Genomic DNA, 14,372 nt, shown 5'->3' with positions numbered 1-14,372 from the left:
CACACACACACACACACACACACACACACACACACACACACACACACTTTCCCATCTCTACTAGATTGTAAACTTCACAAAGGCAGGGCCCAGGTCTGTTTTATTCCTTCATGAATAATCTCAGTGGTTCCTACAACATCACAGATGCCCAATAAATATTTCTTTTTTTTTAGAGTAAAGACTCTTCTTTTTCTCTTTCTCTCTTTTTTGGGGGGAGGGGGAGCAAAGGAAGAGGGAGAATCTTTTATTTTTACAAACTTTTAAAAAATATTTTATTTATTTGACAGAGAAAGCACAAGCAGGGGGAGCGGCAGGCAGAGGGAGAGGGAGAAGCAGGCTTCCTGCTGAGCAGGGAGGCCGATGTAGGGCTCAATCCCAGGACCCTGGGATCATGACCTGAGCAGAAGGCAGACGCTTAACCGACTGAGCCATCAAGGCACCCCGGGAGAGGGACTCTTAAGCAGACTCCACACCCAGCACGGAGCCTGACTCAGGGCTCGTGACCTCACTACCCTGAGATCATGACCTGAGCCGAAATCAAGAATCAGATACTTAACCGACTGAGCCACCCAGGTGCCCCTTCAATAAATATTTCTTCAGTGAATCCCTCTCTCTGTGCCAGCTTCTGAAATCCCTGTCACATACAGCCATGACACAGCCCCTGCCATATATAGATACAAAATAGCAAGGCTTTTGGGAGTCAGACAGACCTAGGTTTAAATCCTGGCTCTGGCTCTGCCATTTACTAGAAATATGAATTTAGGCCAATTATATTAACACCCCAAACATCACAGTCCACATCAGTGAAATGAGAACAGTGACAGTTCTCAGGGATGTTAAAGGACGCAGGGAGATGGCATACATGCATGGTACATAAAAACACTGTGAGGAGGCACAGGTGGCTAGTTCCTCTTTACAAAAGAAGCCAGTGTAAGCCACTGAAATCACTGCCCCCAGTACGCAACTTCATCAGCTGATTTACTTTCAAGCAAAGTAAAAAGGGTAAATAGTGGAATTACTGAGACTGGGGCTTAGTCCCCATTAGGTCAGTGCAATGTCTCGCACCTCTGAGAAGGGTCTAAAAATCAAATCATATAGAACAATATGAAATAAGCTCAGCAGTGCTTCTCAAACCAATACGCGTGTAAATATCACCTGGGGATCTTAGTAAAAATGCATATTTGGATTCACTGGGGTGGGAACTGCGATTCTACATTTCTTTTTCTTTTTTTTTTTTTTTAATTTATTTATTTGACAGCCAGAGAGGGAACACAAGCAGGGGGAGTAGGAGAGGGAGAAGCAGGCTTCCCGCTGAGCGGGGTGCCCTATGCAGGGCTCAATCCCAGGACCCTGGGACCAGGACCTGAGCCGAAGGCAGAGGCTTAACGACTGAGCCACCCAGGCGCCCCAAGATTCTACACTTCTAACAAGCTCCCAGATCCTGACAGCTCCCCAGCCTCCTGCTGTCTACAGACCACACTTTGAGTAGCAAGGGTTTAAAGCACTATGCAAAATATTGGGTATTATCACTCCAAGGGCCATACCATCATAATGATAATAGAGAATCATCTCATTTCTGTGCTCCGTGCAATGACTTCCCCCAAGTACTGTGATTTTCTCTCAATGTCCTTTAAATGCCACAAAATCATACTTTGACCCCTGATAATGACCATGATAAACACATCTAAATAAAAAGACCCCCAAGCTCCTGTTAAGCAGTACCTTTAAGCTTAGCGCCATACTGTTTGTAGTCGCCTTGGCTTTTCTCCTTTTCAATCTGCTGTCAAGTCAGTGAACCAGACTCACATCAAAGTCAATTTGAATTCATTTTGTACAATTTCAACAGATAACTATTTCAAAGGATTCTGCTAACTTCAAAAATAATATTCATTACCTGGTCGTTGAAGGAAACTGCTCTCAGGATATTGTACCCTGCCATCCCCTAATTTGGTAATTCTATCAGGAAAAGCAATTAAGTTTGTCTGACATGACTTGTTTTTATAAATCCATGATGCTTACTGCTCTTAATCTAATTCTCCTCTTACCACTTATAATTTCATTCTCATCTGACAGTTCGTATTTTCTCTCTGAGTGATTTTTCCCCCTTTATATTACTAATCATAGAAAACTCCGTGAATAACACCAGCCTTTGAGTAGGAGGGAAATGAAAATGGTGGGCTGCGCACAGGCTTTCCTCAGGGATGGCAGGATTTTTGTTCCTTACAATTTCCACAGCCCCTAAGAGCCGTGCTTGGCACACAGATGGTGCTCAATAAATGTCTGGTGTCACGCACCATGCCAGGCACTGCGAAGCAAAAGGAGACTGTGACCCAGGCCTTTTCCCATGTCTTACAGTAGTCAGGAGGCAGACATTTAAAAAATAATAATTACAAAGCAACTGGGGAAGAAATGATACCGTTAGAGGGTTTCCAGTGGAGACGAGACCTCAAAATTTTATTTTATTTTTAATGCTAGAGAAACTTCCATCTAAGATGCCGTCAGCAGTTTCTGTCACATTCATCAGAGACGTGAATTATCTGTGACAATGTACAAGTTACAGGAGCACAAACAAGAGGACGGCCAGCCATCCTGGAAAACCTGAGCTCAGGGAACACAACAGGTAAAAGAATTCCCTTGGTGAGGTCTCAAAGGATGGACTGGGGTTGGAGGACAAGGAGGCAGGAACACGTTTTGTACACAGGGAGGAGTGTGTGCAAAGCCATAAACTTGTGCAGCTATGTGGTATGTTCAGAGAAGCATAGGCATTTGCTCTGGCCAGAACACAGGGTTTCATGGGGAAGCAGCCAAAGATGGATTCAACTTTAGCCAGGAGCCAGATGCTGGAGGACCTTATGTGCTGAGCTTAGAAACTGAATTGCATTAGGGAGCCACTAAAGCATTTTTAAGCAGAGAGTGAGATGATAAGATGTGTGCTATGAAAAAAATTAAAAATGTCCGGAAGAATTTAAGGGATGGATTTGATGGGGACAAGACTGGAAGCAGGAGAAGAGGTGACAATTGCAACAGCCTAGGGGAATGGTGACAAGGGTCTGAAGCAACCACTACTAATAGGAAAGGCTACCATGAATGGCATGCTTATGGTGTGCAGGGCACAGAGCCAACACATTGCAAGCATTATCTTACTGAATTCAGAGACCTTGGGCAAGAGAGGAGGGGGGAATTGAAAACCATATAGGAGGGAGGATCAGCAGGGACCTACTGGACGTGGGGAGGTAAGGGAGAGAGGGAAGAAACGCATCATTCATTCATCATTCATTCAATGGGGTTTACTTGCACACTGCTGTAATTCCTACTGAAACCTTTCTTGCCCATCAGAATAAGCAACAGATGGATGAAAAACCCCCCCTAAAACTGATGGTAAAAAAGATCAATGTCCAGCATTTAAGATTAGCCATCTATTGCAAGTAGCTCACCCTACAATAGTCCAGCAATGTGCTGACTTGGAGGATACTGAAGTATCATGAAAATATGAAACAACCACCTACAATAAATATTGTTATGGTGACTTGCCCAGCATGAATTGATGGAATGTTAAGAGTTGAGTGGGAGCACGTGTTTTTCATAGAAGATAAAAATGCATATTGGAGAAAAAATGGCCAATAAGCGCATGAAAAGATGAGTAACATTACCAATCATTAGGAAAATTTAAATCAAAACCACAATGATAAAAAGCAAACCCAAAAAACCCACATGAGATATCACTTCACACTCATTAGGATGGCTGTTATTAAAACAAAAACAAACAGAAACTAAGAAGTGTTAGTAAAGATGTGGAGAAACTGGGACCCCAGTGCATTGCTGGTGGTATATAAAATGGTACAGTCACTGAGAAAACAGTATGGTGGTTCCTCAAAAAATTAGACATGGAATTAACTTGGATTCAACAATTCCACTTCTAGGTATATACCAAAATAACTGAAATCAGGGACTCAAACAGATATTTGTATACTCATAATCTTAGCAGTACTGACAACAGCCAAAAGGTGGAAGCAACCAATTTACAAATGAATGGATAAAGCAACTGTGATATATACATACCATGGAATATTATTCAGCCTTAAAAAAGGAAGGACAAGCAGGCATATGCTATAACACGGATGAACCTTGAAAACACTCTGCTAAATGAAATAAGCCAGTCACAAAAAGACAAATATTGTATGATTCCACTTACACCAGGCTCCTAGGGTAGTCAAATTCATAGAGAGAGAAAATAGAACGGTAGTTGCCAGGAGCCAGGGGCAAGGAAGAATGGGGAGTTATTGTCTAATGGGTACTGAGTTTCTGTTTGGGAGATGAAAAGGTTCTAGAGATGGATGGTGGTGATGTCTGCACAACACTTTATTTCCTACCAGAGCACTGTACACTAAAAAATGGTTAAAATAGTAAATTTTATGTTGTGTATATTTTGGCACAACAAAACAATGAGTATTGGAGAAGAAGATGGAGTCTATTTTCTTCTAAAATTGCCTGAGAGAGAAAAGGTTGTGATTGTAGAGGGCTAGAGATGAACAGGTTTTCAGAAAAGAAACATCCCTAGAAAGAAAAGACCCTTTGTCATGCCACAGCTAATCATACTAATAGAAATACCAACACTACCAGTAATATTACTACCATTTATTATTTTTTTTAGTAATGCTAAGTATTTTATATTTTTCATTTTCAAAAAAAAATTAAAAGTGACTGTCCCTAATTTATAGATAAGAAAACTCGGGCTCCAAAAGGTTATATAAATTGTCACAAGGAATAAGAGGCAGAGTGAGGACTCAACTCCATGGCATGTCCCCAGGGCCCATGCTCTCACCCTCTGCACCATGCGTTGAGATTCTGTACCCAACTCCCACGCAAGGCTTCCATTTGGAAAACTGTGAATTTATTCAGAGAACTATTAACATAGGAGACTGTTTTCTTCCTTAAACAGGGAGTAATCTCCACCAAAAACTAATCAATGGATATTTGTCCTATGCATCTCTTGGTAGACACAGCATAGAGGAATAGCTGTAATATGGGCTCCACAGCCAGACAGCCTGGGTTCCCATCCTGCTTTTGTCCTTCTGGTTGGATGACTTTAAGTTACTTAACCTGCTGGAGCCTTAACTTCCTCACCTGAAAACAGGGGTGATTTGCTAGGATTAAATGTGCTAATAAATGTAAAACACATAGAATGGTGCCTGGTCACTAGAAAGATTCAATTAGCATTAACTATGTGTTTTTTATTATTTTAAGCCATTCTGTGCCTCTGGGTGCTAATACTGGATCATCAACCCTAAGGAACAAACTTGAAAAAATCTGGAGGTACTTGAAAAGTTCTGATGTATTCTCAGGGCCAATCTCCAGCCTCCTCTCTGCAGCTGTCCAGTGGTAACCCTGAGGAACGAATTCAAGAAGAGAATCTACCATGTGCAAGCACTGTGCTAGGAGCTAAAAAAGATGAAGAAGATTTCATCTGGATCCTTGAAGAGACCCTAGGGGGCCAGAGAGATGAGCATAAACAAACAACTGGGATACAATATGCTACAGAGTAAGAAAGGGCTGTGCTTCAATCACCATGGAGACGGAGAGGAAGATAAAGTTGCCTGGGTTCTTATTCCTTCCTTTAAAATATTTCATTGCTTTGTAGGTCTCAGAGTAGGAAAGAACCTCCAACGTCACCAACTGAGTCAAACCTTTACTTTGTGGAAGCCCACAGGTTGTCCCCCTTAAGAAACGGTCTCACAACTCAGTCTTTTGTTTTCTTCTCTTGCAAGGATGTGGATTGCACATCTGGAATTCAAAGAGAGGAAAGCACCTTAAAAAATAGAAAGGGATTAAGAGTTCACGTATCTTGATGAGCACTGAGTGATATATAGAACTGTCGAATCACTCTATTGTACCCCTGAAACTAATATAACACTTCATGCTAACTACACTGGAAATAAAATACATACATGCATACATACATACATACTTCATCAAGCAAAAAAAAAATAGAAGTGCAAAGTTATTATTTCACAGAGGACTTCAGGATATCTATCAGGAAGAATAGCTTCGTGGTTTGAGAAGGAATCTCTACTTGCCTTGTGTCCAGGGAGAATGCCTAGGCTCTCCTCCAGGGCAGATCAGTTCCAAGTGGCAACAAAGCATGATAATCCCTTAAAATCATAAATAGGGGTCACTGACATGTACACAAATGTTCTTAGCAGCATTAGTCATGACAGCCAAACACTGGAAGCAACCCAAATATCCAGATAACAATGGAATGATAAATGAAATACTACAGAGTAATGAAAAAGAACAAGCTATGGCTACACTCAACAATACACATGAACCTCATGGACACATTATTGAACAACATTGGCCAAACACAAAAGAATATATATTATATAAGTCCATTCATGAGGTTCCAAACAGGCAAAACTAATCTCTGTATTAGAAGTAAGGAGAGTGGCTACCTCCTACGCAAGGAGGAGGGGAAGTGGTTGGTAAGCGGAAGTAAGAATCTTCTAGGTTCCTGGGGATGTTCTATTTCTTGAGTTGTGTGTTTATTTTGTAATAGTTCATTAAGGTGATTCTATTTGTCAATGAAAGTAAAGAGAGAGCTATTAGAGTCTTTAATTATAATTTTAACTACTATATGTTTTCTATAGATAGGAAGAAATGGTATTAAATTTTTAATCATGGCTTCCTGTCCATCAAGACTACTGAGAATTCGAGTAATTCATCATTAACAAGTGTTCTTTTAAAGATTTTATTTATTTGAGAGAGAGAGAGAAAGTACAGAGGGAGGGTGAGAGGGAGAAGCAGACTCCCCGCTGAGCAGAGAGCTGAATGCGGGGCTCCATCCCAGGACAGATCCCAGGACCCTGGGATCAGGACCTGAGCCGAAAGCAAACGCTTAACTGACTGAACCACCCAGGTGCCCCATCATTTAATATTTTATTTATTTATTTGACAAGAGAAAGACAGCAACAAGCAAGGGGAGTGGGAGAAGCAGGCTTCCTGCCGAGCAGGGAGCCCGACGCAGGGCTCGATCCCAGGACCCTGGGATCAGGACCTGAGCCGAAAGCAGACAGACACTTAACGACTGAGCCACCCAAGAGCCCCAACAAGTCTTGATCAGGAATCATAAGTAGCCTTTCAAACATAAAACCTGGTATTAAAAGTTATGTTCATGGAATCAAGCTAAGTTTCATTTTCAAACCTTTGAAAAGATTTTACTTGGAAGCTTTCTACAATTTCAATATTTAACATGTTTCCGAATATTTTATTTTCTTCTCATAATTGTATACCATAATGAAAAAACATAATGATTTTTTCACCACTCCTCAGACAGACATCCCTAATTCTCCTCGGGTTCACCCCAGGATGCTATGCAAATATCATCTTCAGTACCTGCCTTGGATTTCAAAAGGATGGGAAATACTGGTGGGGAAAAAATTGTTAATGTAGAAAGAGAAACATCATGGAGAACCAAATTGGAAGAACTGCCATGGGGATCAGAAGTTCAGCTGTTCTGAGGGTCCCCAAAGGGGTGGACTTGGTCCTCAAGTGAAGGCTCCAGGAAGATGGCTTTAGGTCAATTCCCAAGAGTCATCTCTGCCCAAAAAGAGAGGCTAGGAATGTTCTGACAGAGTCTGGCCGACCGCTTGTCAGAATGTTGTAGATGGAGATTCAAACTTCAGAGCATGACTCATCTAGGGAACCTATACCACCTCTTCTGACCTTAAGATTCTAGGATTCTATAACAGCCAGTTCAGGAAGTCTTCCAACTTCTCCTTCCCTGACATTTCTTAAATTCCTGGTATAGAAAGACATGAAATCATCAAGAAATGTAAATTAAAAACCATTGGCATGCCATGCCTGGCAGAAAGATACTGAAATTAAGATCAGTATGTTGGGGCACCTGGGTGACTCTCTCTGTCTCTCTCTCTCTCCCCTCTCAAATAAATAAATAAAATCTTTTTTTAAAAAGATCAATATGATACACAAAGGATTAGCTCTATGTTTACTGTCTTTAACTTTGAGAAAGACAAATGGGGACACAGACATTAACCGTGCCTCAGGGTTCTAGCCTTTACTAAACCACCCACCAACTACTAGACACTGGGAAAGTCAATTTCTTTCTAACTTAATTTTCTTATCAAAACAAGCAATAGGGATGAGATGGAGAAGCTTAGTTGATTTCTCAGGGTCTCCTCAACTGTAAATTTTTATCTAAGATTATAGATATGATTTCTCTGTTCTCATATATACAATGATGTTCTCATAACTGTTCTCATATATACAAGGAATATAGAAGGGCCTCTTTCATGGAGGGTAGCTCAATTCATTTCAATATTTACTAAATAAGCATACGCTGTATGTCAGGCTCTGTGCTGCACACATATCAAACTTCAATAGAGAGGAGAGATTACAAAAAGGCAGGTTAAAGGCCAGCATACCCAACGAGGCCCTTGGAAGACTGAAATAACTCAGGTTATATGGAAAATGAGGATGTGGAAGAAAAGAAATCCAAGATGGTGACCATCTGGGAAACGAAGTAAGTTCTCCCACCCATCATGCCCCCTATAGCAACACATCAACCATTGTGTGTGCCTTGAACAAAAAGCAGGCCATCACTACTTTAGGACCGAGGGCTTTGCTAGAGGTTCAGGAAATAAAAGACTGGAGGCTGAGCAACAAATAAGCATGGGTGGCTCCAGAGGAGAGGCACCAGCTGGTTCACCTGAGACAACATGGAGACCAATTCCTAAAAAGTTACTGACAGGGCTCTTGGAAGCCAGGAGGTTCTATAATGAGCACACATGCTCATCAAAACCTTGTTAGCCTGCCTGGGAAAGAGAACACACCTGCAGCAGGTGTGGATGAGTTTCACAGACTGAGATTATCCAAGAATTCCTCCCATGCAAATGCAAGTCACCCACGTTAATGGTACGTAGTGTCTTCTGTTCATTCATCAACTTAATGTCTTCATGTAATATAATTTTGCCGTAATAGCATTTGTTCTATATGTCAGATAATCCCAGAAATGCTGGCAAAGGGAGATTTTTCACCTGGCAGTGTTCTTTGAAACAAATTACTTTGGAGGATTCATGAACAATGAAATGGAAAAGAGGAGAAGCTTCACAAAGAGAGTAAGATCCAGTTCCTGCAGTCATGGACTTCAAAAGCTAACAGGGTGCACAGACATGTATTCAACTATCAGTGTGCAAACTTCGTGAGGACAGAGCAGGATAACAAATGTTCAGAGCATCATCGGCCATAAATCACAATACATGTCGCACAGAAGGTGTATCAGGATTAAGGGTGGTGGTCGTGCTATCGTCTCAGAGCAGTTCCTCATTCAGACCAACTTCCCTATAATAAAAAGGCATAATTTTTCTCTCTGATCATTTGAGCAGCATCTAAACAGTGTCTGTTTCTAAAAATCATTATTCTAGGCGAGGCTATGTTTGTCACTCAGCTGTGCTCTGTCATTTTAACCAAGCGTTCTAACACCGCTTCAGTCCGTTATATAATCCCCAGTTTTCCCCCATTTTGAATGTCTCTTTGTTGTTTATTGCTCTGCTCTCACACAGAACCTGCCTGAAAGGTCTGGGTGCTTTCAATCGGGCCTTATCAGAGACCCTGGTTATTGGAACTCTCTGTATTTTACTGCCTCCATCTCATTAATGCCAGCACTAATTTGTGGTCCAATCCAACACCACCCCCATAAGATCTGCATGAATACACACTGGATTTCAATCTGCCATTCAACAAGCATGAAGTCCTTTATGTTCATTATTAGCCAATCAAACGGCTCCAGTTTTTCTTCTCTGCATTTTTTCCATAGTGAAATCATTTTGTTATTATCCCAAAGCAGTTGCTTGGTAGGAAATATTAGGAAAAAAGAAAAACAATGACAACGGTAGCAGCCCTTCTTCCTCTTCCTTTTCTCCAGCAAATGCAACTGTTTTAACCAGTTACTGAAACCTTTAACTGACACTCCAGTTCAAATGGAGTCACCAATGTGTTTGTGAAAATCCTCCTTCCCAAAATAGCTCCTACCCTGAGATATCTTGCAGTATATTATAAAATGGGCCTATTTTTTTACCCTCCAAGAAGCAGAAGGACCGTTGCAATGAAAACGAATTCATGCTCCAGTAGAGAATGAAACCAGGTTCCCAACCCAAGTAGACTGATGGACCCAATGCCACATGCGCCAGGGTGAACTCATTCCGATACCCGCCATTTTCTTTTCCTGAAAACTGGGGCCTGGGGTCATTCTCATGGGATGCTCCTTCATTCAATTTACATGGTTAAATGATTTCCCTTTCACATCATTTTCACCCCATGCATCATTACCAGAAGTACTCCATTCTGCTATAATGTTCTGCGTTTCCTGTTCCAACAAATGCCTTGTTCTTCCAGTTCCTCATGTAATTTTCTGTTCTGCAACAAATTTCACTTGCAAAATGGGTTCGAGTAGGTTTGGCTATTCATATTTTTTTAAAGATTTTATTTATTTATTTGACAGATAGAAACATAGCAAGAGAGGGAACACAAGCAGGGGGAGTGGGAAAGGGAGAAGCAGGCTTCCCACTGAGCAGGGAGACCAATGTGGGGCTCGATCCCAGGACCCTGGGACCATGACCTGAGCCGAAGGCAGACACCCAACGACTGAGCCACCCAGGTGCCCCAGGCTATTCGTATTTTGAGATAAATTAAAACCAGGATGGAAGTTAGTAAAGAAAGGGAAACAATACACAGCAGAGTGTCTAGTTCAGCAGAAAGACCTAGCGAATCTCCAAAAGGGTCATTTTTTTTTCTTTCCTTTTTAATGATCAAAGGCAGAAAATCTCAAAAGTGAGTATTTTCTCACACGATAAGGATCTGAGAACTATTTTTTTTCACCTCCCACTGAGACCTGGTTTCACAGGTTGTGTTCCCCAGGAAGCGAACTTTGAGATGCTGATTTAGGTAGAGAGGCATATTTGGGACTGCCCTTAGTTCAATACCCATGGAAGAAAAGGAAGGAAGCAGGATAGGGCAGAGGGGGCAGCTGGGCTATGGAGCAGGTACAACAAGATCTCAGCCAACCCCACAGGGAAGTCGAGAGCAAGAATGGCCCTTCCGAGCTCTCCCCAGCCAGGAGAGGGGGGAGGGGTATTTATATTTCAGCATCACAAGTTGAGGGCTCTCCCCAGTGGGGGGTGTGACCCGGGCAAGAAGGCTCTTTCTCCACCAGGTGGCAATTTCCAGAGAGAGACATTAGCCAACAACCTTCTCAGTAGCTAGAGGACTAAGCCCTTTAATCCTCAAGCAGGGATCTGGGCGATGCTGCACAGCCTCCAAAGAAGGGTAAGGCCTTATAAAATTTGTGAATAACTACCTTAAACAGCAACAGGTGAAAGAAGGTGTATTTGCTTGTCCAACTAATCTAATATACGAGGGGCCTGCTAAAATACTCTCCAGGATGGCCACAGGCAGCACCATCTTCCTGCTCTCCCTTTGCCTCTTCCAGCTCACCAGTATCACCAGGAAGGGGCTCAGACCCTCCTCTGGTACCCTGATTTTTGCACCGGCCCAAGAGGCACCTCTAGATTGCCTGGCTCAGGTGGCCGGTGGAGCTTACATCTACAGGCCTTGCAGGACTGTAACCAATGGAGAAAGAGTTCCTAACCAGCTACTACCACCAGGGCACAGCAAGAAGGGCCGTCTTTCTGTGAACAAACTATAGCAGTGCACCCTCAGAAAAGTTCAAGTCTGGAAGTTAAACCGGGACGCAAATAATCTGAAGCATCTGGAACTGGCCACTCATGAGCGTTCTGTGGAAGTAGGGCCCCGTGCTGAAGAACAAGATTTAACTCTCCACTTCTTCCCAACCACTTTCCCCACCAGGGATGTCTTTTGTGGCTTGATACCTAAGTAATCTTCCACAAAGACTATCTGTGTTGACTGATGCCGACTATAGAATGAACAGAATCCTGCCTCTGAAACAATGTTGTATCTGTAACCTACAAATGAGGGACAGAACACCCCAAAATACAAAAGGCTACATACGCTAGCATTCAGACTGAAGATTGGGGCCAGTTCATGCACATGTGTGACATAAATCACACTGCCCGTGGTGGACAAAAAGATTCAATGAAAGCTTTGAAGTAAAGGATTTCCAAAAAAACTACAATCATAAAGAAATCCAACTTGTCTTGTCACTTATTGACGTGCATGCAAGACTGTAGCCCAAATTTCCAATCTCTGATTGTGAAGAAGGAATTCATTAAAGATAATCTAGTTAAGCTGCTGAATCCCAGATCCATTCTGCCATTAGACATTCAGAATAGAACCTTAAATTTCATTAAGATTTGGTCACTGTGTTTCCCAGGAGGCATGGATGTCGGTGAAGTGAAAGAAGTGTACCTTGACCTTCTTAAGGAAGGTGTTCAGTTTCCTCCCTCGGATGCTGAGGCTGAATCAGCAAGACAAGAGACTGCTCGGGTCTCGCTGACTCCTACTGCACCGGCGCTTCTTTTGGTAATTATTCTCCCGAGCTCTACTATTACACTGGTCCCAAACCAGACTGGACAATTGCACAGTGAATTGGATACAGTGAAAACGAATGTGAGGGTGCTGTCCACCATACTGATGCAGACCCACTGTATTCCTGGCTCTGAAAATCATGAAGACAAAGAGAGTTTGGGATGAGCACTTTGTAAGATGGGTCAGGAGGCGCAGGGCAGGATCATGGACCCGCGGCTCACGGCAGTGGAGACCAAAGGTCCAACTCTTGAGCTAATTCAAGGGAACGAGGATTTAAACGATGCTATCCTTGGAGAAGAGCTTTACTCAAAAACAACAAAGGGTTCTGGAGCAAAACAAGAACCAAAGGGAAGATGCCAGTAGTACCAGTGAACATGCTGCCCCATCTTGTGATCTCTTTGACCTAAGTGCCAGCCCTTCAATGCATGGGGCCACTCTGGGAATGCTCAGCACCATGAATGCTCGGCTTCCAGACTTAAAGTCCTGCTGTAACAAACAACTTGAAACTTAGTCTTCAACCGCAGGTGGATTTGTCAGCCTTGGTAAACACAGAAACACCCATGTTTACTCAAAGGACCAGCCAAAACCTCACCTGAAGTCCTACATATGAAAGTTTTCCAGAACATTCAAATACAGTGTTACTACTATAGCCAGTTAGTCTCCAGACCATTCCAGAAACACCGTCAAGCCAGAGACTATCATCCTTGCCCAGCAATTACTCAACAATGACAAAGAATGATCTCCAGCCACCCAATTACTACAAGGTAATGGAGTTTGATCCCTCAGCTCCTGCTGTCACTATAGAAGCTATGTATAAAAAAATTGATGTTTATCACCACAAAAGAGCTCTAAGTCATAGTGACCGTTGAGGTGAAAGTGGATGACTGGCACATTAGCTACATTAGAGGTGCCAATTCTCTAAAAGGTAGACCCTGGCATGGGTCTACCCTGGATGGCTCTGTCGGTTAAGCGTCAACCTTCGGCTCAGGTCATGATCCTGGAGTCCCAGGATCGAGTCCCACATCAGGCGCCCTGCTCAGCAGGGAGTTTGCTTCTCCCTCTGCCCCTCACCCAACTCGTGCCCACTCTCTCTCTCTTTCTCCCTCTCTCAAGTAAATAAAATCTTTAAAAAAAAAAATGTAGATCCTGGGCAGCTTTGAAGCTCAGAAGACAAGACTTGCCTGTGCATCAAAACCACAGTGGAACATTTCTCCTCTGCAATAATGAAGTTTAACAGAATAGTAACCGTTCCAGAGTAACATTAATGGTTGCTGAGCACAGCACCAGCTTTATCTCAAAAGACCTTGGTTTAACATATATATTCACTTAAAACTTCAGCAGAAGAAAAATTCATTGTACTAATGCAAACCAGTTTAGTTATAGCACCTTATGGTTCACAGGCCTTCCTACATTTAGAAGAGAACACATCACAAACCTGTGAGAAGAGTAGAGGAAGATTATTTTATTACAAAATAATAAAACTATGGAGTGCCTTCATTTAACTAAAGTTGAATGTAAAAGTCAATTTGTACTTCTTAACAGATGAACATGGGGGAAGGGAAGGGAAAAGAAAATAAGATAAAAACAGAGAGGGAGGCAAACCATAAGAGACTCTTAACTACAGAGAACAATCTGAGACTTGCTGGAGGGGTGAGGGGCGGGGGGATGGGCTAAGTGGGTGCGGGCATCAAGGAGGGCAGTTGTTGGGATGAGCACTGGCTGTTGTATGTAAGTGATGAATCACTAAATTCTACTCCTGAAACCATCACTACACTATATGTTAACTAACTTGAACTTAAATAAAACCTTGGAAGAAAAAAAAGTCAATTTGTACTTCTTTATAAATACTCTGTTTA

At 42.3% G+C, this 14,372-nt stretch overlaps 1 pseudogene; it reads left to right on the top strand.

Moving 5' to 3' along the window:
* Window positions 1-13,385, top strand: part of LOC112835469 (TOM1-like protein 1 pseudogene) — a 29,674-nt pseudogene extending 16,289 nt beyond the window's left edge.
* The last annotated feature ends 987 nt before the right edge of the window (window positions 13,386-14,372 follow it).

Source organism: Callorhinus ursinus, unplaced genomic scaffold (assembly GCF_003265705.2).
Source record: "Callorhinus ursinus isolate GAN/ISIS: 27379988/994484 unplaced genomic scaffold, GSC_fseal_2.0 scaffold4, whole genome shotgun sequence".
NCBI lineage: Eukaryota > Metazoa > Chordata > Mammalia > Carnivora > Otariidae > Callorhinus > Callorhinus ursinus.
The sequence above is the reverse complement of the archived record's forward strand: the minus strand, read 5'-3'. Positions and strand labels throughout refer to the sequence as shown.